Source organism: Pogona vitticeps, chromosome 1 (genome assembly GCF_051106095.1).
Source record: "Pogona vitticeps strain Pit_001003342236 chromosome 1, PviZW2.1, whole genome shotgun sequence".
In the NCBI taxonomy this organism is placed as follows: Eukaryota; Metazoa; Chordata; class Lepidosauria; order Squamata; family Agamidae; genus Pogona; species Pogona vitticeps.
Genome location: NC_135783.1, coordinates 279,372,589 through 279,396,155, shown reverse-complemented (window position 1 = coordinate 279,396,155; position 23,567 = coordinate 279,372,589). Strand labels below are relative to the sequence as shown.

General features: G+C 43.0%; 1 long non-coding RNA gene and 1 pseudogene across 1 annotated transcript; one reads left to right on the top strand and one right to left on the bottom strand.

Moving 5' to 3' along the window:
- The first annotated feature begins 322 nt into the window (after positions 1–322).
- On the top strand, positions 323–12,112 carry LOC110073555 (SWI/SNF-related matrix-associated actin-dependent regulator of chromatin subfamily D member 1-like; annotated as a pseudogene).
- Positions 11,141–23,279, bottom strand: LOC140702506 (uncharacterized). The gene is made up of 2 exons (XR_012081695.2): positions 23,141–23,279; positions 11,141–22,709 (listed from the first exon to the last, which is right to left on the bottom strand). It is a non-coding gene; the product is annotated as an uncharacterized LOC140702506 (long non-coding RNA).
- Between the last annotated feature and the right edge of the window lie 288 nt (positions 23,280–23,567).

Below are 23,567 nucleotides of genomic sequence, written 5' to 3'. Positions count from 1 at the left end.
GGGGCTTTGCGATGATCGCTTCCCTGCGATCATCACAAAGCAAATTTCCCCCATAGGGATCATCGCAAAGTGATCGCTTTTGCGATGGCAAAAAGTCCATCGCAAAGCGATTTCGTCGCAATACAGAGCGATCGCTATGCGAGGCACCACTGTAGTTTTATTTATCTGTATACTTGTACTTTCACTTTGCCCCCCCACCAACATGCTTTGCAGTGTTGAGGGAGGGAAGACGGTGGTGTGGGCGGATTTCCAGGATGTACCTCCCAGCAGTAGTAGTGGCAGCATTGGCCATGGGGCAGGACTGTTGGGGCCAGGGATCGCAGGGCCTCCTGTGTGGATGGGCCAGGCCCCAGATCAAGAAATGCACTGCTCCCTCCTGCCCAGCACTGCATACCTATGCCCTGGCATGCTGCCTGGCAGGTGCATGAAACCTCAGGAACTTGTGATGGGCCTCCAGGGTATGGCGGCAGCCCCTCAGTACAACCTGGGATGGCTCAATTAGAAGTGGATTAGTCTCATAAAAGACCAGCTCCTCAACAGATCCAGCAAGAACAGCAACAGTCAGTTCAGAATCATAACTACAATGTCAAGAAAAATATGATGGCAGATAAGATTCTATTTCAGCAGATCTGAGAACTGGTACGGAGTCTCGGGCATACATAGAATTGTTGGTATTTGAAAGGAAGCTGAATCACACCATCATGAGGAAGCGGTTGGATATTCCAGAGGCCTTGAAATGCCCTATAAAGCAAAAGTGGAAGCTGTGCACTTATATCTCTAACAACTTCAACCTGGCCAAGTCAGATACAGAAAGCACTGTGGCCTCCTGGGAGTTCCAGGTGGAAGGACAACTACTAGAAGATTATGGTCCTTCCAAATATGATGCCACTAAGCAGAAGAGGAAATTGTCATCCTTCTTTAAGTCACTGGTAATTGAACTGGACAAGGAGCGGCATAGGACTGCTACCACCCAGGAAACTGTCAGTTTCCAGGTAAAAAGACCTGGTGATGTGAACGTGCGATGTACTGTCCTCCTGATGTTGAACTACCAGCCTCCACAGTTCAAACCGGACCCACGTTTAGCTCAAAGTCTGGGAATCTACACCCAGACATGTCCAGTGATCACCCAGGCCCTGTGGCAATACATCAAAACTCACAAGCTTGCAGGACCCTCATAAGCGGGAGTATGTCATTTGTGACAAGTAGCTTTAGAAGATATTTGAGTCTCAGCAAATGATATTCTCAGAAATCCCCAGCAACTTCATGATTTGCTTATGCCTCCCAAACCAATCATTATCAACCCTGCCATCAGTGTTGATCCAAATGACCAGAAAAAAACTGCCTGATATGGCATTGATGTAGATGTGGATGATACTTTGAAAACATAAATTAATTCCTTCTTGCTCCCCACAGCCAGTCATCAGGAGATAGCTGCCCTGGATAATAAGATCCGTGAAACCACAGAAACCATTAACCAGCTGAAGACCCAGCTAAAGTTCATGCTGAGCTTTGCCAGAAACCCTCAAGGCTTCATGAAGGACTGGCTGCAGTCCCAGTGTTGGGACCTGAAGGCCATTACCGATTGTGGCATTCACCCTTATTATGTTAAATAAGTCATGCATTATTCATGTTTAATGCTGATGTGATTGAGAGGTGGGGCCACTAGAGATGTTAAAAGGCAGAGCCAGAGAGGAGGAGTTAGTTTACAGTTTGGATCTGAGTTGAAGGGAGGGAGAGAGAGAGTTAGTTTGGGAATCTGAGGAGTGATTAGTCAGAGGAGTGAATAGTAACCTGTAAGATAATATAGAAGATTATTATTGATGCTTGATGAACCTGAAGAAGATACTTATGAATTATTATAGAAACATCTGTAATCAATAAACCTGTTTAATTCAAAAGCCAGTGATGAATGGACCTTCATCTTTCCTAAGTACGTTGATTTAGTGATCAAGTGGTGGCAGCATGTAAAAAGGTGTTTTGTTTGCCTTAGTGTGCTCTGTGTTTGGAAGACAAACTGGGGCCCCAAGGCGCAAACGTCAGAGCGCCGGGATATGAAGCAATCCAGTAAAGCCTCAGTTTAAAGTGAATATTTTGAGTCAATGGTACATTTTAGACAGAGTTCTGTGGTGAAGAAGTAGGTTACCTGCTAATGCTTTGGGGAAAAGTTTAGTGGCGGGGCTTCTGATCCCAAATCTGAGGGACTAAGATAGGGAACGACTCTGAAGAAAAAAAATCCTGTTTTTACCTAAGGATTTGAGAAACCTAGTGGCTAGCTTAAGATCCAGGGCTCTGAGAGAAGGGAGAGCTGGTGGATAAAAGCAGAAGCCAGGGGTCAGAACAGATCTGAGGGTATAGAAGAAAAAGCAGAGACTTGAAATAAAAATTTATTTCAGTGACTGGAATTAGAAGAAAGACAGGTCCTTTTTAAAATCAGTATAAACTCACTCAAGACTAAGTAACTCAGATAAATATGCCACCTAAAAGAACTAAAAGGCCAATAATTGTGGAAACTGATGATCCTCAAGGTTTACCTCAGGAAGTGGACGGAAATAGAGACCCTCTAGCTGTGGAACAGGAGGAGACTCATGAGGGTGCCTCAGGGAGAGAAAGTGTTATAAGCTCTCCTGATTTTTGAAAAATGGGAGCTGGAACAGGAATTTAAATTGAAGGAACTAGAAATTAAAGCCAGAGCTGAGGAGCTAGCTATGAGAAACCAATTAGAAAAAGAAAAAGCCAGGGCTGAGCAAGAGGCCAGACAAATGGCATTTGAGCAGGAAAAAAGACAACTAGAAATTAGAGAAAAAGCTAAGCAAGAAAACAGACTAATAGAATTAAAACAAATGGAATTGAAACAAAGAGAAATTGAGTTTCAATTACAGATGAAACAATTAGAATTACCTTCTCAAAATAACAATAATAATAAAAACAGCACTAGTGAGGGAAATCTCACAAAAATTGATCTAAAGAAATTTCCTCAATATAGAAAAGGTGACTGCCCATGATCTTTCCTCATTTACTTTGAACATGCTTGTTGGGACTTTAATGTGAAGGATGAAGAAAGGATGATAGTGCTAAGATCCCAAATAAGTGGAGATTTAGCTGAGTTGTAGTCACAGATGCCTCTAGAGCAGGCCAGAGATTTTGGAGCCTATGGAAAAATGGTTTGTTCTGGATTTGGTATCAGTGCTGAACACCTGAGATGAAAATTTCATTCCCTGACCAAAAAGCCTAAGGAATCTTATTCTCAGCTGGGGGCTAAACTGCTGCAATGTCTGGAGAAATGGATGGAACGTGAAAATGTCACTTCTCTTGAACAGATGAAAAATGTGATTGGGTTGGAACAATTTTATTCTATTTTGCCTGGGGAATTGCATTATTTAGTTAAGGACAAAAATCCCAAAAATCTAGTCGAAGCAGGTGAAAGAGCAGATTACATTGGGGAGATTCAAAACCACAGGTTCTCTGAGGTAAATTTTAACAGGCAAAACTGGGACAACCATAAGAAACCCTGTAATAAAAATTACCTCAGCAAAACAACAGGAAAAGAAGGCCAGGGTAGTACTTCACCTAAATTAGCCCGGCCTAGTTCTTAGACCCAGATGAACTCTGAGGAAAAGTTAAACAGATCTCCTCAGAGTGAGCGAAGAAGATAGTGTTATAACTGTGGGGAGTTCAGTCATTTACAATTCAATTGTATGAAAACTAAACTTATAAATGAGAAGGATAATAATCAGACCAAAAGGGTTTACTGTTTAAAACCAGCTGAAGCCACTAGGAAAAGCAGTAACCAAGGTTCTGTCTCCATGGCAACCGGCACAAAAGAAAATTCTGATCTGCCATTAGCCCAGGTCGTTCATTGTTTTCTAGTAAAAGCAGAAGATATTTTAGTTCATAACCCTGGTGAAAGAATTATTATTAATGAAAGGTCTTATGTAGGAATGGTTGATACTTGTTCTAACATAGCCCTGTGTCATCCTGATGTGATTGCTAAAGAACAAATTCTCCCAAACCATATTGTTACCATCAAGGGAATAGGTTCTCCTCTAGTGATTTTACCCATGGCTAAAGTGAAAATAAACGATAGAAATTGGGTTGGAATTTGGGATGTGGCAATCTCTGATCAAATTCCTGCACCTTGTTTAATTGGGCTAGATCTCACTAAGCATGTGCAGAGTGCTTTTGAAGTAACAGGTTCCTTGGGAGAGCAGTTAACAACCCCTGAAGGAAAAATGGATTCCCTAACCTCTGAATGTATCCAGAGATGCCCAAAGTTGGAAAAGAACCATGATGTAACCAAAACGGCTGATGAAGTTATTTTGGAAATCTCTAATGTTCCTTCCTGTATTAAGGAACAGAGGGAAGATAGTACTTTGAATGATTGTACTACAAAAGTTAAAGGGAAACCCATTCCACGGACCCCTAAACACCCAGAGAGGTCTATGACTGATAAAGACCTGACATATAGAGAGGGTTTAGATTGGACAGATCATGTTAAGAGTGCTTTTGTACTTGCACGCTCACAAGGGGACCAGGAATCACCCACTGCAGCAGAATTAGATACAGTAGCAAAGGAAGCCTGGAGAAAGAATGTCCCTTAGAAACTAATCTCATGCTTTTGAAAACCCCATGTAAAACTAGTTTGGCTCAGGAGCAGAAGGAGGAAATTAGTTTGGGAGGTTGCTGTTACATACAGCACTGATGTTACCTGTCTGTCATGGGTTTGGAGGGAAAGTTCCATCCTATGGGGAGTGGAAGGCGGGACATCAGGAGGAGGGGCTGTACTGTATATATATGTGAAGCCTGTGTGGTGAAGCAGGAGACGCTGGGATGTGAAGAAGCAGCAGCTGGGAAGAAGAAGCTGGTGTGGGAGTCTGTGTGTCAGACAGGGTACTACTGTGTGTCAGAGTACCAACCTGATAGGTTCAGGTGTCTGAATGGTTAGCCAGAACTGATAGGTTCAGGGTCTGTGCTTCAAGTTAAGGGTTCTGTGTGAACCAAACTGTGTGCATGTATGAATGAGAATAAGCCACGTTACTATATCTTATTCACCTGATCATTTTATTTTCCCTGTGTGTTGTTTTAAATAAACCTTATTCTTTTATTTGTTGAAAATCCATCCCTGGTCTGTGTGACTTATTATAGGGAATGGTTGGTGGCAGCTTAGTGTAAACTGTGGCATATCCCAGTAGGTCTGGGTTTGTCACATTGATTGGTGTCCAGCGTGTGGGATACGACTGGTCCAGTTGTCCAGTGGTTCAGCAAAGCCTTGGCAAATGTGCCCAGAGCAAGGGGGGTCTAGTCAGGGACAATCTGAGGCGCGTAGGTAATCTTCTAGGTGTACCTCAGGGGGAGGTGCGCTAGTGGAAGAACGTGCCAACTGGGGAGACTAGATTAGGGTGCTCTGAGGCAGCCTGTTTTGGCGGGAAAAAAGCTGAGGCAAAACTGTGAAACAGCAGTGATCTAGCCTGCCTGCTGAGAGGCCCAGCAGAGGGGGGTAGACTCTAACTCGCTACAGTTGCAAGTAGTGCTGAAGGACAGCAGCAATCTATAGGGAAAGCTGGTTCTGAGGCAAAAGAGAAAAAAAAGTGGTCGTTTTATTTTGAGGCTTGACTTTTTAAAGCAGCCTGTTCTGAGGGGGGATTATGCCCTTGACTCGAAGCCAAATGGCAGAAATGGGTGAAGTGAAAGACCCCCAGGTTGACCAAGGTTCTGAGGATGAATTTGGCTCAGTGCAGGGTGACAGCACGGGAGAACAGAACCCAGAACTCAGAAAATTGCTCCTAGCCCAACAGCATGAACTGAGGGTGAGGGAGATGGAGGAAAGGGAAAGGGAGAAACAAAGACGATTGGAAATGGAAAAGGAAGAGAAACAGGAAAGGGAAAGGGAGAGGCAAAGACAATTTGAATTAGAGAAAATGGAAAGAGAAGAAAGATTGGAGAGAGAGAAAATGGCGTTTGAATTAAGAAAATTGGAACTGATGAACCAGAACAATAATAACAATAGGGATTCTGAGGGAGGCCAATTGTCTAAGGCTGACCTGAAGAAATTCCCTGTGTACCACAAGGGAGATTGTCCTGAGGTGTTCTTTTCCTTAGTGGAAAGAGCGTTTGTGGACTTCTCAGTGAGGGAAACTGAGAAGATGACCATCATGCGATCTTTAATCAGTGGTAGCCTGGCTGAGGTCTATGCCGAGATGCCTGAGGAACTGATGAAAGATTTTGCAGAGTTTAAAAAACTGGTGTTTGCAAGACATGGGATAAATGCGGAACAGCTGAGGCAAAGATTCAGGTCCCTCACAAAGAAACCAGAGCAGACTTTTACCCAAGTGGGGGCTCAATTGGTGAGGCTGCTTGAGAAATGGCTATCTCAGGAGGGGACAGAGACCTTTCAGCAACTTAAAGATTTGATAGCGCTGGAACAGTTCTATTCAGTCCTGCATGGGGAACTGAAATTCCAGGTGAGGGAAAGGAAACCAAAATCTGTGGCAGAAGCCGCCGAGATTGCAGATTTTATTTCCCAAATAAGAAAGCCCTTGGGTGAGGGGAAAGCGATGGGGAAACCCAAAGAAACCTACAGCAAGTACTCTCAGGGACCAGGGAAAAGCCAGCAAGGGGGAGGGGCCCATGGTGAAGGGAAGCCCTCAGACATGAAACAAAGACCTCAGATTTTGGAGGGAAAACCAAAACAAGATGAGAAGGACTCAAAATACACCAGAAAATGTTATTTCTGTCAGGGAAAGGGCCATCTAATCTCAGAGTGTGAGAAATTAAGGCAGCTAAAAGGAATGGTGCCTCAGGATTCGAGTGGGACCAAGCCAAAAGCTGTGTTCTGTGTCCAGAAAGAGCAAGGCTCATTGTCACTGAGGGAGCCTGTTGCCATGGTTACTCAATCTGAAACAGCTACATCTGCTGATCAGGCTGAGGAAAATGGTCCTCTTGTGGAGGTAAAGCGCTGCCTACTGGTGAGAACGGATTCCCAGTTGTTTGAAACAGCAGGGGTGGACGTAGGAATACTTGGCCATCAGTATCGGGGGCTGCGGGACACTTGTTCTCAGGTGACCCTGTGCCATCCAGATATTATTCCTAGGGAGTATGTAATCCCAAATGAGAGCATGAAGGTGGCAGGGATTGAGGGGCAGGTGATCTCTCTGCCAGTAGCGGAGGTACCGGTGAACTTTCAAGGCTGGAGGGGAGTTTGGCGGCTAGCAATTTCATCGACTCTGCCAGCAGCCGTGCTCGTGGGAAATGACCTGGCTGAACATGTGAAACGGGTGCTAGTGATTATACGCTCACAAGCCACCACGGGGACAGTTCAAGGGGGTAATGATGAGCCAGAGACGGAAGCAGAGGGGAGTTCAGAAGCTGTGGTGGAAACCTTAACCACAGACAGCCGATTTGGCCAAGAGCAAAAGGCAGACAGGTGACAGACACCCAGCTAACACCTGAAACCCCAGTGAGATTTCTAGAGAAAAAGGGGATTTTATATAGAGAGACCCTGAGGAATATCTCAAAAGGGGGAGATGGGATCAGAAGTCAGCTAGTGGTACCTGAAAAGTATCGCCCCATGATCTTAAAAAGGGGGCACTCTGACATGTTTGCTGCGCACTTAGGGGTGAACAAAACACAGCAGAGAATCACACAGAATTTTTACTGGCCTGACATAGGGAAGCAGATCAGGGAATTCTGTAAACAATGTGATGTGTGTCAAAGGCAGGGGAATAGCCGCGACAGGACCAAAGCAAAGTTGTGCCCTTTGCCTGTGATTGACACTCCATTCAAATGCATAGGGGTGGATATTGTGGGACCTTTGCCCAAGGCCACAAAGAGGGGGAACAGGTTCATTCTCACCATTGTGGACCATGCCACGAGGTACCCTGAAGCCATTCCCTTGACTAACATTGAAACTAACACAGTGGCAGATGCCTTGGTGGGGTATATGTCCAGGATGGGATTTGCCTCAGAAATAATCACAGATTTGGGCGCATCGTTTACATCGAAGCTCATGAAACGGTTATGGCAAATCTGTGGAATTAAGCACAAGGAAACCACTGCCTATCACCCTGAAAGTAATGGGTTAACTGAGAAGTTCAATGGGACTCTAATGCGCATGATTAGGGCTTACTTGGCAGAGAATCCAAACAATTGGGACCAGAAGCTGCAATCCCTTTTGTTTGCTTATCGATCAGTGCCACAAGCCAGTACCGGGTTCAGTCCGTTTGAACTTTTATTTGGGAGAAGGGTGAAAGGGCCCCTTGATTTGATCAAACAAAATTGGGAGCAGATCACCCAGGATGACCCACAAGACGTTGTGACATACATAGACTCTTTAAGGAAAGACCTAAAGAGAAACCTAGAGCTAGCAACAGAGACCCTGCAAGCTCAAAAGGTCAGAAAGAAAGCTTGGGATGACCAGGAAGGCAGGGAGAGGCACTTTGACCCAGGGGAGGAAGTGCTTTGGCCTAGGCCTTGCAAAGAGAACAAACTGCAGCTGGGTAGCCCAGAAATAAAATACTTGGGTCACATGGTAGGGGGAGGAGTGATCAAACCCCTAGAGGCCAAAATAGAAGCAGTTCGTGATTGGCCCAGACCCAACACCAAGAAAAAAGTCAAATCATTTCTTGGGTTGGTGGGCTACTACAGAAAGTTCATCCCGAGGTTTAGCGAGATTGCGGCTCCGCTGACCGATCTGACGAGGAAGAAGGCTGATGACCGCATACCGTGGACCAGCGACTGTGAGGAGGCGTTCCAGAGGTTGAAGCAGGCGCTCATCAACTATCCAGTGCTGCGGGCTCCAGACTTCGACCAGGAGTTCATCATCTACACCGATGCGTCTAACAGCGGGGTAGGAGCAGTTCTTTGCCAGGAGGATGAGAATGGTGACCAGCATCCAGTGTCCTACCTGAGTAGGAAACTCCAGAAAGGTGAGAGACATTTGGCAACCGTGGAAAAGGAGTGCCTGGCCATAGTCTACGCGATCCAGAAGGCCAAGCCTTACATCTGGGGAAGACATTTTGTTCTGTGCACTGACCATTCACCATTGCAATGGTTAAGGACAATGAAAACCCACAATAGTAAACTTATGAGGTGGGCTTTAAACTTGCAGGACTATGACTTTGAAGTGAAGGTGGTCAGAGGGTCAGTGAACTGTGTTGCTGACGCCTTGTCAAGAAGACCTGAAGATTGAAGACGGCGAAAGAAACATGGACTATATATATATTGATGACAAAAAGTTAAATGTACCTGTTTTTTTGAACTTGGTTTGTATGAATAAAGGTAAATTGATGTAATGTATATGGTAAAGGTTTAAATGCCTAATTGATATGGTTAACTTAGAATGTAAGTATAAGTAAGTATGATATTGAATGTATAACTGTTTTTGTGTGTTTTATCCAGGTTGTTTTTTGGGAAAAAGCACCTTAGCTTTTCCCCTACAAAACAACTTATAAAGAGGGGAGGTGTTACATACAGCACTGATGTTACCTGTCTGTCATGGGTTTGGAGGGAAAGTTCCATCCTATGGGGAGTGGAAGGCGGGACATCAGGAGGAGGGGCTGTACTGTATATATATGTGAAGCCTGTGTGGTGAAGCAGGAGACGCTGGGATGTGAAGAAGCAGCAGCTGGGAAGAAGAAGCTGGTGTGGGAGTCTGTGTGTCAGACAGGGTACTACTGTGTGTCAGAGTACCAACCTGATAGGTTCAGGTGTCTGAATGGTTAGCCAGAACTGATAGGTTCAGGGTCTGTGCTTCAAGTTAAGGGTTCTGTGTGAACCAAACTGTGTGCATGTATGAATGAGAATAAGCCACGTTACTATATCTTATTCACCTGATCATTTTATTTTCCCTGTGTGTTGTTTTAAATAAACCTTATTCTTTTATTTGTTGAAAATCCATCCCTGGTCTGTGTGACTTATTATAGGGAATGGTTGGTGGCAGCTTAGTGTAAACTGTGGCATATCCCAGTAGGTCTGGGTTTGTCACAGTTGCTTTGAACCAGCCACCAGTATACCCACTTTATTATCTCCTGAATGCCCTGAAAGGTGTTGCCTGGATAAGGAGCTTTTATATAGGAAAAAAAAGTCCTTAGAAGTGGCAGAGCCAAGCTTGGGAAGTACTCCTGAAAAAGAAAAAAGCTTGTATGATGCCCAGGAAAAAGTATTCTGTCCTGAGGACCAAGTAGCAGACCTGAGAACTATAGAGGGGAGAAAACTGCATTTGGCAGGGGCGGAACAAGTAGTCCTTAAATCCTTGCAAGGCAACTCCCTATCTAGCATATCACTGAATAAAGAAATAGAATCAGCTAACATACTCAGTGCATCTAAAACAAGCCAGTCGTTGATTGCACTTAAGAGAAACTTGCATGAGAATATTAAAGTGACCCATGATAGTGGTCCCCCACATAGGGAAAACAATTCAATGAAAATACCTGTGAGTGAATGTGTGCGTGAGGAGGAAGACGTAAGCCCTGACATCTTAAAGAGGGACACATCTAAACATGTTCAGGAGGAGGAGAGGGAACTGCCTACCCTTTCCCCAGCTGAGAAAGTGAAGCCCCAAGCCAGACTTAAAGCAGACGTCACTAAGAAATGACCAGCAGATGACATCCAGTGGACAACCAAGTGACCGATGACTGCCAGGCAATATAAGAAATTGCAGAAGGAGCCAGTGATCAACAGAAGGACCCCTGAGTGCCAGCAGACATGTGTCCAACTGAAGGAGGCAGTAACGACCGGAGCAGTCCACTGCGCACCTTATGACAACAGGAAGGTGAAGGACTTTGCAAACTTGGGCTGTGCAAAAGAGACTCAGATTGTGCCTCGAAAGCCTAATGACTGATGGGGGAATAAACAAAATTAGTAATGTATAATAAATATTCTGTTTGTAAATAGTGATGAAAAAATGAATATTGATGGACAGAAACATAAAGGATGCAAGAACTTTTAAAATAAACTGGAATGGACTATTGATTTACTGGTTAATTATCTATGTAAAAGTTTCCTAATTGTGATATATTTCTGTAAGGTTGAAAATGTTAAGTGTCGTCGTTGTTTAGTCGTGTCCAACCCTTCGTGACCCCATGGACCAGAGCACACCAGGCCCTCCTAGTCTTCCACTGCCTCTCGGAGTTTTGTCAAATTCATGTTGGTTGCTTCAATGACACTGTCCAACCATCTCGTCCTCTGTCGTCCCCTTCTCCTCTTGCCTTCACACTTTCCTAACCTCAAGGTCTTTTCCAAGGAGTCTTCTCTTCTCATGAGATGGCCAAAGTACTGTAGTAAATGATGAGGTAAAGTATATTATTGAATTGTAAATGATGAGGTAAAGTATATTATTGAATTGTAGTGTAAAAAGGTATTGTGATTGTTATAGTAAATTGGGTATTGTTTACAGAATTGTGCCAGATGGTAAGTAGAGTTTCATGCAATTGTGCTGTTTGTTTGGGAGGGAAACCCTGTTTCCCCTCCCAAACAAACATAATTAAGGGGGGAGGTAAATTTATGTTAAATAAGTCATGCATTATTCATGTTTTATGCTGATGTGGTTGAGAGGTGCGGCCACTAGAGATGTTAAAAGGCAGAGCCAGAGAGGAGGAGTTAGTTTACAGTCTGGATCTGAGTTGAAGGGAGAGAGAGAGAGAGTTAGTTTGGGAATCTGAGGAGTGATTAGTCAGAGGAGTGAATAGTAACCTGTAAGATAATATAGAAGGTTGTTATTGATGCTTGATGAACCTGAAGAAGATACTTATGAATTATTATAGAAACATCTGTAACCAATAAAGCTGTTTTATTCAAAAGACCGTGATGAATGGATCTTCATCTTTCTTAAGTAAAGTGTGTTGATAAAGAGATCAACTGGTGGCAGCATGTGAAAAGGTGGGTGGTGGTTTTTGTTTGTTTGTTTGTTTTGGGGGGCCTTCGTGAGCTCTCTGTTTTGGGGAGACAAACAGGGACCACAAAGGTGCAAACGTCACACTGATGTTGTTGGGAACCAGAGAAGGAGGGCCAAGCTGAATTTTACTTCCAGACATTGACTCAGGAGGCTGTGTGCAGATACTTCAAGGTTAAGCAGAGATGGCAAGAGTTAGAACAGGCTCTGGGAATCCACAACACATAGGCAGCCCTGCCTCTCCCTAACTGCCAGACCTTACTTCCACTTTGCTACCTGCTCATGGCATGGAAGTGATCTTAGTCTCTTGAAGTCTATGTCAGTGGAGCCCAAGCTCTGTCAGGTTCTACCAAACTCATAAAACTTTAAGCAAAGCCTTCGTGGCAAGTATGCGGCTACCATCTAAGAACAAACCTAGCTAAATATTGACATTTCTTTCCAGAAGTTTGGTACCACGTAATGAATTGCCCACAACTGTGATGATGGAATTCACATGACCAGACATAGCAATGACGGTTTGAAATGTGATACGAGACAGTGGTGGGAAATGATGGTTTGTGAGGTGGGAAATGATGGGGATATGCATCAGGGAAACTATGGATCATCCAGGTGTTCAAGCTATATATTAAGAATACATTCAAAAGTATTGAAACAACTGCACACAAATTACTTTTGAATTTTCCACCCTATTTGTGGGAAGATAAACTGGAAGGGGCAGTACTTTCCAAATTTCTCCAAGGGGAAAAAGACATTCTCTAACAATTTCTCAGAGGTGGAACTTACCATTATTAGTAGTTGTTATGACACCATTTTATTCTGCTCCCAAAAGGATTTTTCTTGTTTGCACAGCCATTGCATGCGGCAAAAACAGCAACTGTGTTTGCAGCCTGGCCACAACTTTGTTTTCCCTACAACACTGTCCACCAAATTCCATTCTACAGTTGATTTAATGAGGCAGCCACCAAAGAAATATATATGTTGGAGAAATTTTGAAAATAATTTTGCAATGTGGTCTTCTGTTTCTACAGGAGTAAGAAAAAAATGTCAGGATGTTTCTCAGGAAAAAACAAAAAGTCTTCTAAGAAATTTGGTTTATTCCTTTGCCCTTATTCATGGATCCAGTTCTGTAGCTCCCCCAGGCTGCGTTTTGGAGGCGTTGTTTGGCAAATATATTTTGTGTCTTTGGCAGAAGAACACAGTTCCTTCCTTCTAAGACCTGTAGTTGGTCTGAAGGAGGATAGTGTTGTGCCCACTGGGAAAAAGATGAAATTAATGACATGGCATAGTTTATCTTCCAATTTTCTGAAAATTTAACCCTTCAGCTTTCAGCCTCATTCTAAGGCCTCTATGGAATTTGTTTTGGTTATATTTTTGAGCTTACTACCACATTAGAGAGTGCAGCTTCCCACCTACTCCCTTTCTCTTAGACACTGCATTATCCCTCCCCTGATTCTCTGGCTGCTCATCAAGTACGACCAGGCGGCCAAATTGTCCTAGGCTGGATAAGGCTAAATCAGGCTAAACAGGATCACTTTGAGGTGTGGTATGTGTTTTGAGGTGATCCTTAAATCCATATGCAAGGATCCAGTGGTTTCATGCAGGAAACCATACCATACTTCAAGCAAACCTATTTGACTGTTCCTCCCTTCACAGGGAAAGAATAAAATAAAATAACATGTGGTTACTGGATAAAGGAACAAACCAGCCCATCCATGAACTGTACCAAATTGCAGGACAAATCTCTGTCTGATTGCACCCTTCCTGATCTGAAAAAGCCCTTTGGAAGCAGGTAACTTATGACACCTTCTCCTGGGTTTTAGTTGAAATGTGGGAACGACTGAGTAGCAAGAACGTCCAGCTAAAGACAAGACATACACACATACCTCTCAACCACAGCATATGATAAGCACAAGGAAGCTTGAGCTTCTTAGGTGAGAATTTCTCCAAATATTTTTCCTCTTTTGAAACTTTCCCAAAGGAAATTTCTGCCAAATTGACTGAACAGCTGAAATTCTCAAGGGAGATTTATTTTTCACAGCTCTGATTCTGAACAGTGATAATTTTTTCCAGGAAGCCAAACCAGGGAAGCATGAATAGCCTATACCTGAAAAGTAAAGTAATCGTAAACATTAACATGTCTGTGGTTTTTTTCTTCTTCACCAATGAGTGATCATCATAACCAACAGTGTTATCTTCTCTAAAGCTTTGGAAAAAAATTCCTTTTTGAATGGAATCCCAATAGTCACGCCAACTAGGAGATTTGAGGAATCATAGCTCCAGAAAGTAATTTTTCTAACTTCTGGTTTTAAAATAAATAAATAACTAAAACTAGCCATGTTGACTGGTAGTTTCTGGCAAATATCATAAGAGAAATGTAACTCTTCCACGCTCTAAAAATATTACAACTATGAAATGATTTCTACAGGAAAATGTATTTTAATTTTTTAGGACTATGAACTGTAAGACAAGTTTATCTTACACTCTAATGGTCCCTTTTTGATTAGAAACCTAATACTTTTCTTTCTTCAGGGCTCCAAATGCAATACTGAACCACTACTTTCTGGTCTGGAAAGAGAGGGTAGTTCTTTCAAAATATGGAGGCTGTAATTGGTCCATGGTATTAGTATATGGGCTCAGTCCTACTGACAATAAAAACACTATTGTACTAGACTCTCCTTAAAAAGAAAATGATTTAAATTTTAGCATACACACACAGAATTCTGTGCCAGGGGGCATTTTTTTCTGCTCCCCTGACAGAGGTCCATTTATTTTGGAGCGGATGTGGAATTGATTAATTGGAATTGATTCTATGTGAATGCCCAGTCCACTTTTTAAAAATATAGCCTACTAGATAGCAGGAATTTTAAAAAATAAATAAACGCACCAGGCTTGCCAAAAAGTCAGTGCCCACCTACTCTTCCACTCCCCCATCACTCATCCCCACTCACCGAATTGCCCTTTCATCCACCCAGTCACCCCCTCACTCACTTGCCCCACGCCCACCCAATCACCCTTTTGCTCACAGGAATAAGAATCACACCATCCCCAAGGCTGCTCTGATTGCCCACCACAATCCTTCTCCCACCACAAAAATATATATTGGGAAGGGGGAAATGAATGGCCAGAAGTGTTGATCCACCTTTCAAACGACTTCTGTCTCCTCCATCACCTCTCTGTATTTGAAAAAAGTGCTCAAAGAGAAGTAGATTTCCAGCCACTTTTGATGTTATATTTTCCATGTATTGGTGTTGTTTTGTTGTTTGGGGGTTCACTGTGACCCCTAGTAGGTCTCATAGGAAGCAAATTGGAAGCCATGCCCTGAAGTTGGTCCACCTCTACCCTACCTTCACTGTAGACAAGGAAAAAACTAATCTCCTATCAGCAGCCATAGGCAGGAAGCAAAGGAAGAAAGGGCCAGCTCATTACCGCACAAGCATGACTGCTAGCAGCAAGAGGCCCATAACAATGGCAGGGCTGTTGGCCAGTGAGTAGGAATGTACTTGCATCATGCTAAGGGTCAGATCCCATGTTAAGGCATGTGTTTATTTCCTCCTCTTAAAAATGTTGTGCCTCCAGGCAGGCAAATATTTCAGTGTAACATGCCCTCCAAACAAACCCCTGCTATCTCCCACTTGACTAATTACAAGACAAAAGCGCACAAATTTGCTGGCTGTGGATCGAGGCAACTCAAGCATTGCTGGACTTCTAGAGCTGACAGCTGATATGAGAGCTTTACTCTGACTGACCAAGCTGCACCCCAGGAATGTTCTGGAAAACAGGAAGCATATTCTGTTGGTTTTGGAGAAAGCAGCATGCCTCAAATGCTCCCCTCCTCCATCCTCTTTGAAAACATACAACATCAATCAAGTAGGTGAGACATAACTGTATCACCTTACAGACAAAAACATCTTTCTGGATGCAGTTAGTTCAGGTACTTGGCAAACTAAAGACAGTATCTTGAGGGAAGGAGGGAGATTGAAAACCAGACTGTTTTCACAACTGTGCATGATGACAAATGCTCTTTAGAAAAACAGTAAGGAAAGATTTGTACTAGCCATGGCTCCCGAATGGGACCACCTTCAGTTGATCCAGGAGCCTGAAGTTTACAGCAAAACTATGTAATTTAGATTGTAAAGAGGTCAAAGCAAGCATGGGGGGGGGGGGGGAGGAAGGAAATTTATTACAAAGTATTTTATTTTCAAGAAAGAGGATCAAGTGTTGTTGTAAGAGGAATTCTGAGAGCTATTCTTTTATTTAGGCATTTAAAGATTTTTAAGACAATTTGGCAAAGGAAGGGAATGATCATCAGACTATATTCTTTGTACAAACATCCACATTCTTGACGAGCATACAAAACAAGGATTCTTTTGAGGAAAAGAGAGGACCTAATGATAGAAATGAGCAAGCAAGCTTTGATTAAAGACTTACCCAGTGGGTAAATAAATTATCTGCTCTGTGTGGTTCCTTCTACTTTTTTTAAAGTGGGTTGGATGAGGCAAGACACAACTAAGGGCTATAGGGGAGGTGTAATCACATGGATCCATTCATAAATTCTCCACATGTCCTTTAATTCAATGTTCACCATCATCCATACATTTAATATCCTCTTGAAAAACCAGGCAGGCGTTTGTGAGTAGCCAAAGGGAAACAAAGACAAATTTCTTCTCCTCCTCTGGAACCCTAATCACCTCCTTAGGACCTAGTTAATTTAAGGGAGGGAAGTATAATTGAATAGGGTTTAGTGTGTTTTAAATTGATTTTTTTAAAAAAATGCATGGAAGCTTGGATTTTTCCCTGAAGGAAGCTTGTGTGTTGTTGTTTTTTAATTTGAAAGTGAAGTATTTTACTGGGTGGCAAAGGGTTGTTTCATTTAACTCGTGGAATCAATTGTTTTGAGATATGAGGTCTTGCAATTTAGCAAATGGAGTGAGGCAAATGGGAAAGCCTGAGATGCACAGTTGGAGGCAAAAGGCAGGTGAGATGCTTAGCCTAAGTGAGGAGGAAAGAGAATCCACCTGATTTTGATGCAGGATCTTCCCCAAATCTTTCTCCAGTCATAAGCACCATCTCTGCTCACAGACTGGAGAGTGGCTTGGGAATGATCCTACATACAAAAATCATGGGGACAGTTCCTCCAGAAATTGGAGCCCAAAGGGAAGGGAGGTTCTGCCTCCACTGGCTTACTCTCTAGGTGGAAGGTTTGGGTTTCTTGCATCTAGAGGGGAGAAACTACCCTCATGCTTTCCTCATTATAACCCTCTTTCCTCTGTGTGTGCATGTGTGCATGTGCATTTCTGTGTGCACATATGCACCGGATTTGCCGGGAAAAATCCTTGCCCATTTCCAATTTGTCCTCCTCCCCTCTCTTTCCATTCTCCCCCCCCACCGCACCATCAGACTCACCTGACAGGACATGAAGGCAACAGTGGCAATAGCATTGTCAATGGCAGGGTGAGTTTTGTGACAGCACACACCGTCACAAAACTTTGGAATTCGGTTTAAAGTCCATGTGACTTAAGCACGAATCCGAAAAATGCGCTTACTTTTCCAGTTTATTCTGGCAGTGGAAACAGGCCCTTAGTGACATCCTGTTTGGACTACCCTAGCGCAGTCTATGTTGCTACTGCCTTTGGAAAGTGTTCAGAAACTTCAGTGGGTCCAAAATCCTGCAGTCAGATTGTTAACTGGGGCTGGCTAGAGGGAACACATAATTTACCTGCTATAGCAGTTTCACTGGCTGTTGATCGAGGTATACGCACAACTCAAAGTGCTGCTTTAAATCATAAAGTCTAAAATGATTTGGGCCCAATCCTTGTGAAAGAACAACTACCCTACATGAACTGGAGTGGATTTTAAAATCATAAGGGAGGCCTTTCTATCCCGCTACTCTCACAGGTACATTTGTTGAACACATGAAAGAGGGGCTTCTCAGTTGTTCTTCCCAAACTGTGGAACTCTTCCCTAGAGGAGGCCAGGCTGGCCCCCTCTTTGTTGTCCTTCTTGTGGCAGGCAAACAGCATCCTCTTCAAGCAGGCCTTTTTTTCACTAACTATGAGGGGGCTTTTAAAAACAGGGGTGTTATATCCTTTTTAAATATTTTTTTAAAATATGTTTGAAACTGTTTTTATGTACTAGCTTCTATGATACTGGGTTTAATGGCTTTTTTAAAATATTGTAATAATTTATTGTACTTTTTAGCTTTTAAACATAGTTTTAATATTGGGTCATCAATGAAAAATGAGGACATGGAACTTCCCTTGAAGGCTCCTCAGAAACTGCAGGCAGCATATGATATAGAGGCCAGATTGCTTTCTGGACACACTCTTCTAGCCTTTAGACATTGGTCTTCCTTCACCCACATTGGCTTCTGATCAGTTTCTTGGTATCTTTCAAGGTGCTGTTGCTTAACGTTTCACAGACAGTATATCCGAAATACTGCCAAACCCTATGTAAGCCTTCTTGTAGCTTAACCCTCATGCACCAGAATGAGAAACTGTATTCCCCAAGGTCACATGTAAAATCTGCACAAAACCATACCTACGCTGTAATTATAAATCATGTCCCTGAGTTTTGGATACTTCATTTTTCACAGGGGACAAAACAGCTAGAACAAAAATTGCCCCAACAGTCCTATTGTATTTTAGTGTTGGGTACCTTTGTCCCAGCCTACAGTCATGGTCAAAAATATTGGCAACCTTTCAATTCTGTCAGAAAATACAATCCCACACAGAAACCCAAAAATGCACTGGACAAATTATTGCCACCCTGTCTAAATTGTAAGAAATAATTGATTTTCAAGCACGTGATGCTCCTTTAATTTGTATTTAGACACACCTATTGCAAGTAAGAGGTGTGGGCAATATAGTAATCACACCTGCAACCAGTTAAGATGGAGAAAAGTTGACTCAGCCTTTGTATTGTGTGTGACACTGAGCATGGAAAAAAGAATGAAGTGTAAAGAGTTGTCTATGGATTTGAGAGAAAACATTGTGGAAAAACATCAACAATCTCAAGGCTACAAGTCCATCTCCAGAGATCTTAATGTTCCTGTGTCCACTGTGCGCAATATCATTAAGAGGTGTACAGCCCATGGCACTGTAGCTAACCTCCCTTGACATGAACGGAAGAGCAAAATTACTGAAAAATTACAACAAAGGGTTGTTTGAATGGTGGATACAGAACCCAGATTAACTTCCCAACAAATTCAAGCTGATCTGCAGACACAGGGTGCAACAGTGTCAGCTGGCACTATCCATCGCCATCTGAATGAAAAGGGATTATTATTATTTATTTATTTATTAAATTTATACCCCACCCAATTAGACCATGTCTACTCTGGGCGGCTTACAATAGAAATAGCATAAAAACAATTAGAACAATTTAAAACAACAATAATGGTATCATTCAAGATGGAAAAGTGAAGATCAAAGTGGAAAAGTAAAATGGAAGTAGATTTTGGTGGGTAAAAGGAGTTCAGCTTATGCAAGGCAGCCAGAGTGGGAGAAATATGCTGATGTTTTCTCGCCCCACTAAGAAGTCTGGCCGCCGCATTCTGCACCATTTGAAGCTTCCGCATCAATCTCAAAAGTAGCCCCACATAGAGCAGATTTGACTTTTCTTCTCTGTTTTTTTCTGTGTGTGTTGTTCCAATGCAAACTAAAGAAATGAACATGTGAGTACCAAAACATTTGCAACTGCAACAGTTTTCTGAGAGAAGGGTTGCATTTTCTGACAGAATTGCAAGGGTGCCAATATTTTTGGCCATGACTGTAAGAGGAGGAAATGAGGCATGGCATTTGTCTGTAAATTATGATGCTAAGAGATGTGACACACTCCGGTTCTCCATTCAAAGGAAGGATTTGATTTCCAGTGGATTCTGAAAAAAAAACTAGTGGAACATGAGACACTGGGGTGGCACCCTAGGCCATTGAAGGCCGAGTCCTGTTTCATTGATTCTAAGGTACTGTACTATGTAAATAGAGAGTGCTAGATAACTAAAAGTTAATTACAATACCAAGGTGGGACGCTTGCAACCTAGTGGCTCAAGTGGAACAGCAATAGTTCCAGTGACTGAATGACTGTGAGTACAAGGAATACCTGTCATTGTTGCTGCTGCTCTTACGTGTTATCAAGTCACCTCCGATGGCAACTCTATGAAGTAGCAACCTCCAAAACGCCCCGTCTTTCAACATCCTTAATCAGCTCTTGCAAACCCAAGGCTGTGGCTTCCTCTATGGAGCCAATCTATCTTGTATTTGGTCTTCCTCTTTTCCAGGTGCCCTCAGTTTTTCCCATCATTATCTTTTCCAGAGAATCTTGCCTTATCATGGTGTGCCCAAAGTAAGACAGCCTCAGTTTCATCATTTTGCCTCAGGCTTGATTTGTTCTGGGACCCACTTCACAACTTTCTGACAGTCCAGGGTATCCGCAAAGCTTTCCTCCAGTACCATATTTCAAACAAATCAGCTTTCATACCCATACTGCAGGAGAGCATTGAAGAATAGAAGTGGATTTGGTCTCCAGTGGCACATCCTTACACTTGATAATCTTTTCTCATTCCTTCATTGCTGCCCTTCTGAGTCTCAGTCTTCTCCCGATTCCTTGGCTGCAGTCTACATCTATGTGGCCCAGAAAATAACACATAAAACATGGGTAGTAGTGCCTGTAGGCCAGCAAAAACAGCAAAGCTATGGAACAGAGAATGTGTGATCTTCCATATGAAGTAAGACTACAACTCCCAGTAACACTTTTGGCAATGATGTCTAACTGGAGTTACAGTTCATCAGAGTTCAGTAGTGAAACATGTATCTGCTTTACATATGTAAGATATTAGTTTCAGCTGTTATTTTCAGGCAAAGCAAGAATCCTGCCTGAAACTTAGATGAGGTAGCTCCCAATCAATAATTATGATATTGAACCAATTATATGATCCACATTCCCCATTCCTGCCATGAATGAAAGTTGGTTCTTCCTCATATGACCATGACTTAATAGTGTAGTTTGACACATATCTACTCAGAAGTAAGCCCCATTACAGGTAAGTGTATACGCTTTCTGTGTTCTGTACCCTTGAGTTGGAACCAACTTGTATCAACTCTAATGGGGTTTTCAGGATAAGTGAGATATTTAAGGAGTGGGTTTACCAACTCCACTTTCCTAGTGAGTTTCCATGGCTGAGCAAGGATTTGAACCCTGTTTAGAAGAGTCCTAGTCCATCACTCTCTCCACCACACTGGAAATCCAGTGTAAACACTACTGGAGCCTAAATGGAACTGTATAATAACACTGTTGAAACAGTATTCTAAATATGATGTATTCGTAAGGGTGGGTGGCTTTAAAATGTATTAATATACTGTACAAGCAGTTGGTTCCTATATGTGGTTGTAAATTTAGAAGTGCAGATGGTCAAAGTGACAGTCTTCATAAGGAGAGTCCAAACTTGCAGACTACTGGATTGTTTTTTATAAACAAATGAAGAACGGGTCTTTGGTAAAGTTAATAGCTCTTAATTGTTTATCTAAAAAGAAACAGCTTTCAAAGCCTTTGCACTACAACAGGGAGAGCTTGTAATAATATATTATTCAATTTTTTCCCAGCTGATGTGACGTTGCTGCAAAGCTCACAGACAAAATAAAAACTGAAGTGGGTGAGTGGCAGATGATGTTGTCATCCATGCTACTTAGAAAATCCTGAGACATCAACCCTGTGAGCCCAGATTGCACTATATGCAATCTGGTGTATGATTTAGCTGCTCTTTGTAATTGTAATTATAACGTGCAATGCTGATGTATGGGTTGTTTGCAGGAATTACTGCTGGTTCATAAACTATATAGCTTATTTAATGGATAATATACATCTTTTCATAGAAGGAAGAATTAAAACTAGACAGGGCACTTAATTGACCAGTTAATAGTTGAAAGTACCAACGGTCATGTAAAGGATATGCAGGGGGACCTTTCCCCAAAATTGGCTTTCTTATGGGAATGCGTAATTACGAAGATGGTTCAAGGCACTCGTGATTACTTTCCTCAAAAAGAGCATATATTTCATATTTTAAGACTTGAATATCTGAGTAATATACATGAAACATTGCAGGATATGAACACCCAGTATGGTGTAATGGATAGAATGATGGGCTAATACTCAGGAGGCCTGAATTCAAATCCCAGCACAGCCACAGAAACTCACCGGAAGTATAGAGCTGGTAAAGTTACTCCTTACATATCTCACTTACCTTGGAGCTATTAGGTCCCCTATAAGTCAGCTCCAATCTGATGGCACAGGACAACAGGACAATTATGTCCTTGTTTGTTTGTTTCTCAAAAGCTGTGGGTCATCTTCCAATGATCACTCACCTACACAGTTCACTGATAGGTCTTGGCCAGCCTAAACTGCTTTGCCAACTTCCTGCAAGGAGGAAAAATTACTTCCTTTGTATGTTCAAGAGGAATGACTTTTTGTTGTTTACATAATTAAGGCCAGTATGTAAGGATGAGCTTCTATTTTGATTTGTGGAAGTGTTCACTTCTGTAATAACTGAAAAACCCAAAAATACCGCTGCAGAGTAAAACATTTTTTTAAAAAAATATACCATGCAAATTTTGGGGGGAAAAAAGGAAATGGGTGAATCAAATTCCAGTCACTTAAAATACAAACAATGAGGCCTGTTAATCAGCTGGGACACGTGGTCCGATCAATGTTCGCGCCAGTTTCCTGTAGGGACGGCTTGCTGTTAGTTATTGCATCTGTCAGCAGAGCTTATCTTCATCCTGGGGCCAAAAGGCCCCTCAAAGGCTCAAAGTCCAGAGAACCGCCGCCTTTCTTTCTGGAGGGCAAATGAAAAGACAAGTCACCTAATTAACTTACAGGAGTAAAATATGAATGAAACAGGCCAAGAGGGACTCCTTCCAAAATACACTTTCTTCTGTTTTCCCCCCACCCGCCGCCCCCGCGCGCCGCTTCCCCCATTCTTTCTAAGCGCAAGCGGTTAAGGACGGGGCAGGGGCCGGCAGAGGAATTGGGGGTTCCTCCGACTTGGGGGGGGGGTTCCCACTTCCCAGCTCCCCAGGAGAGCGGCGGGTTTTTAAAAGAGGTTGGACGTTAGCATTCCGAGCACACGTTGCCGCCGAGTATGGGAAAAAGGATCGGGCGGCCCAAAGAGCCGGCGCCACTAACTGACGCGCGGAGCGCAAGTGATCAAGATTTACTGCAAGAGAGGAGGAAACAGTCCGCTGGCCCGATTAGAGCTGTGAATACCGAGTTGTTCAGGGAGGATTTTGCAGCTGACTGATCACAGGCTGGCGGAGCAGGCCTCGGACAACAGCTGCAAGGCTTGCTGGCCTGCGGAAACAAAGGGCGCCTAGCATGGCGCAAAGAAAGAGCTGACAGGTTGTTGTTAGCAGGGGCGAATGTGTGAGGTACGGCGCTGTGTGAGAGAGAGAGGCAGGGTGGGTTGCTGAGCGGGCGGGCGGGCAGGCTAGAGCAAGCGGGGGGGCAAAGCGTGGAAAGGCAGGAAGTGGAGTGGGATGGGGAGGGGAGAGGAGAGAGAGAGAGAGGTGGGGAACCTTTTCATCCTCCAGGCCCATGTTTATAAAGGAGGGCAATCACAAGATCCATCTTCCGCTGCTGGGATGAATAAGCCCATCGTTGCCCTGACAGAAAGAATCCCCTCTGCACCGACTGC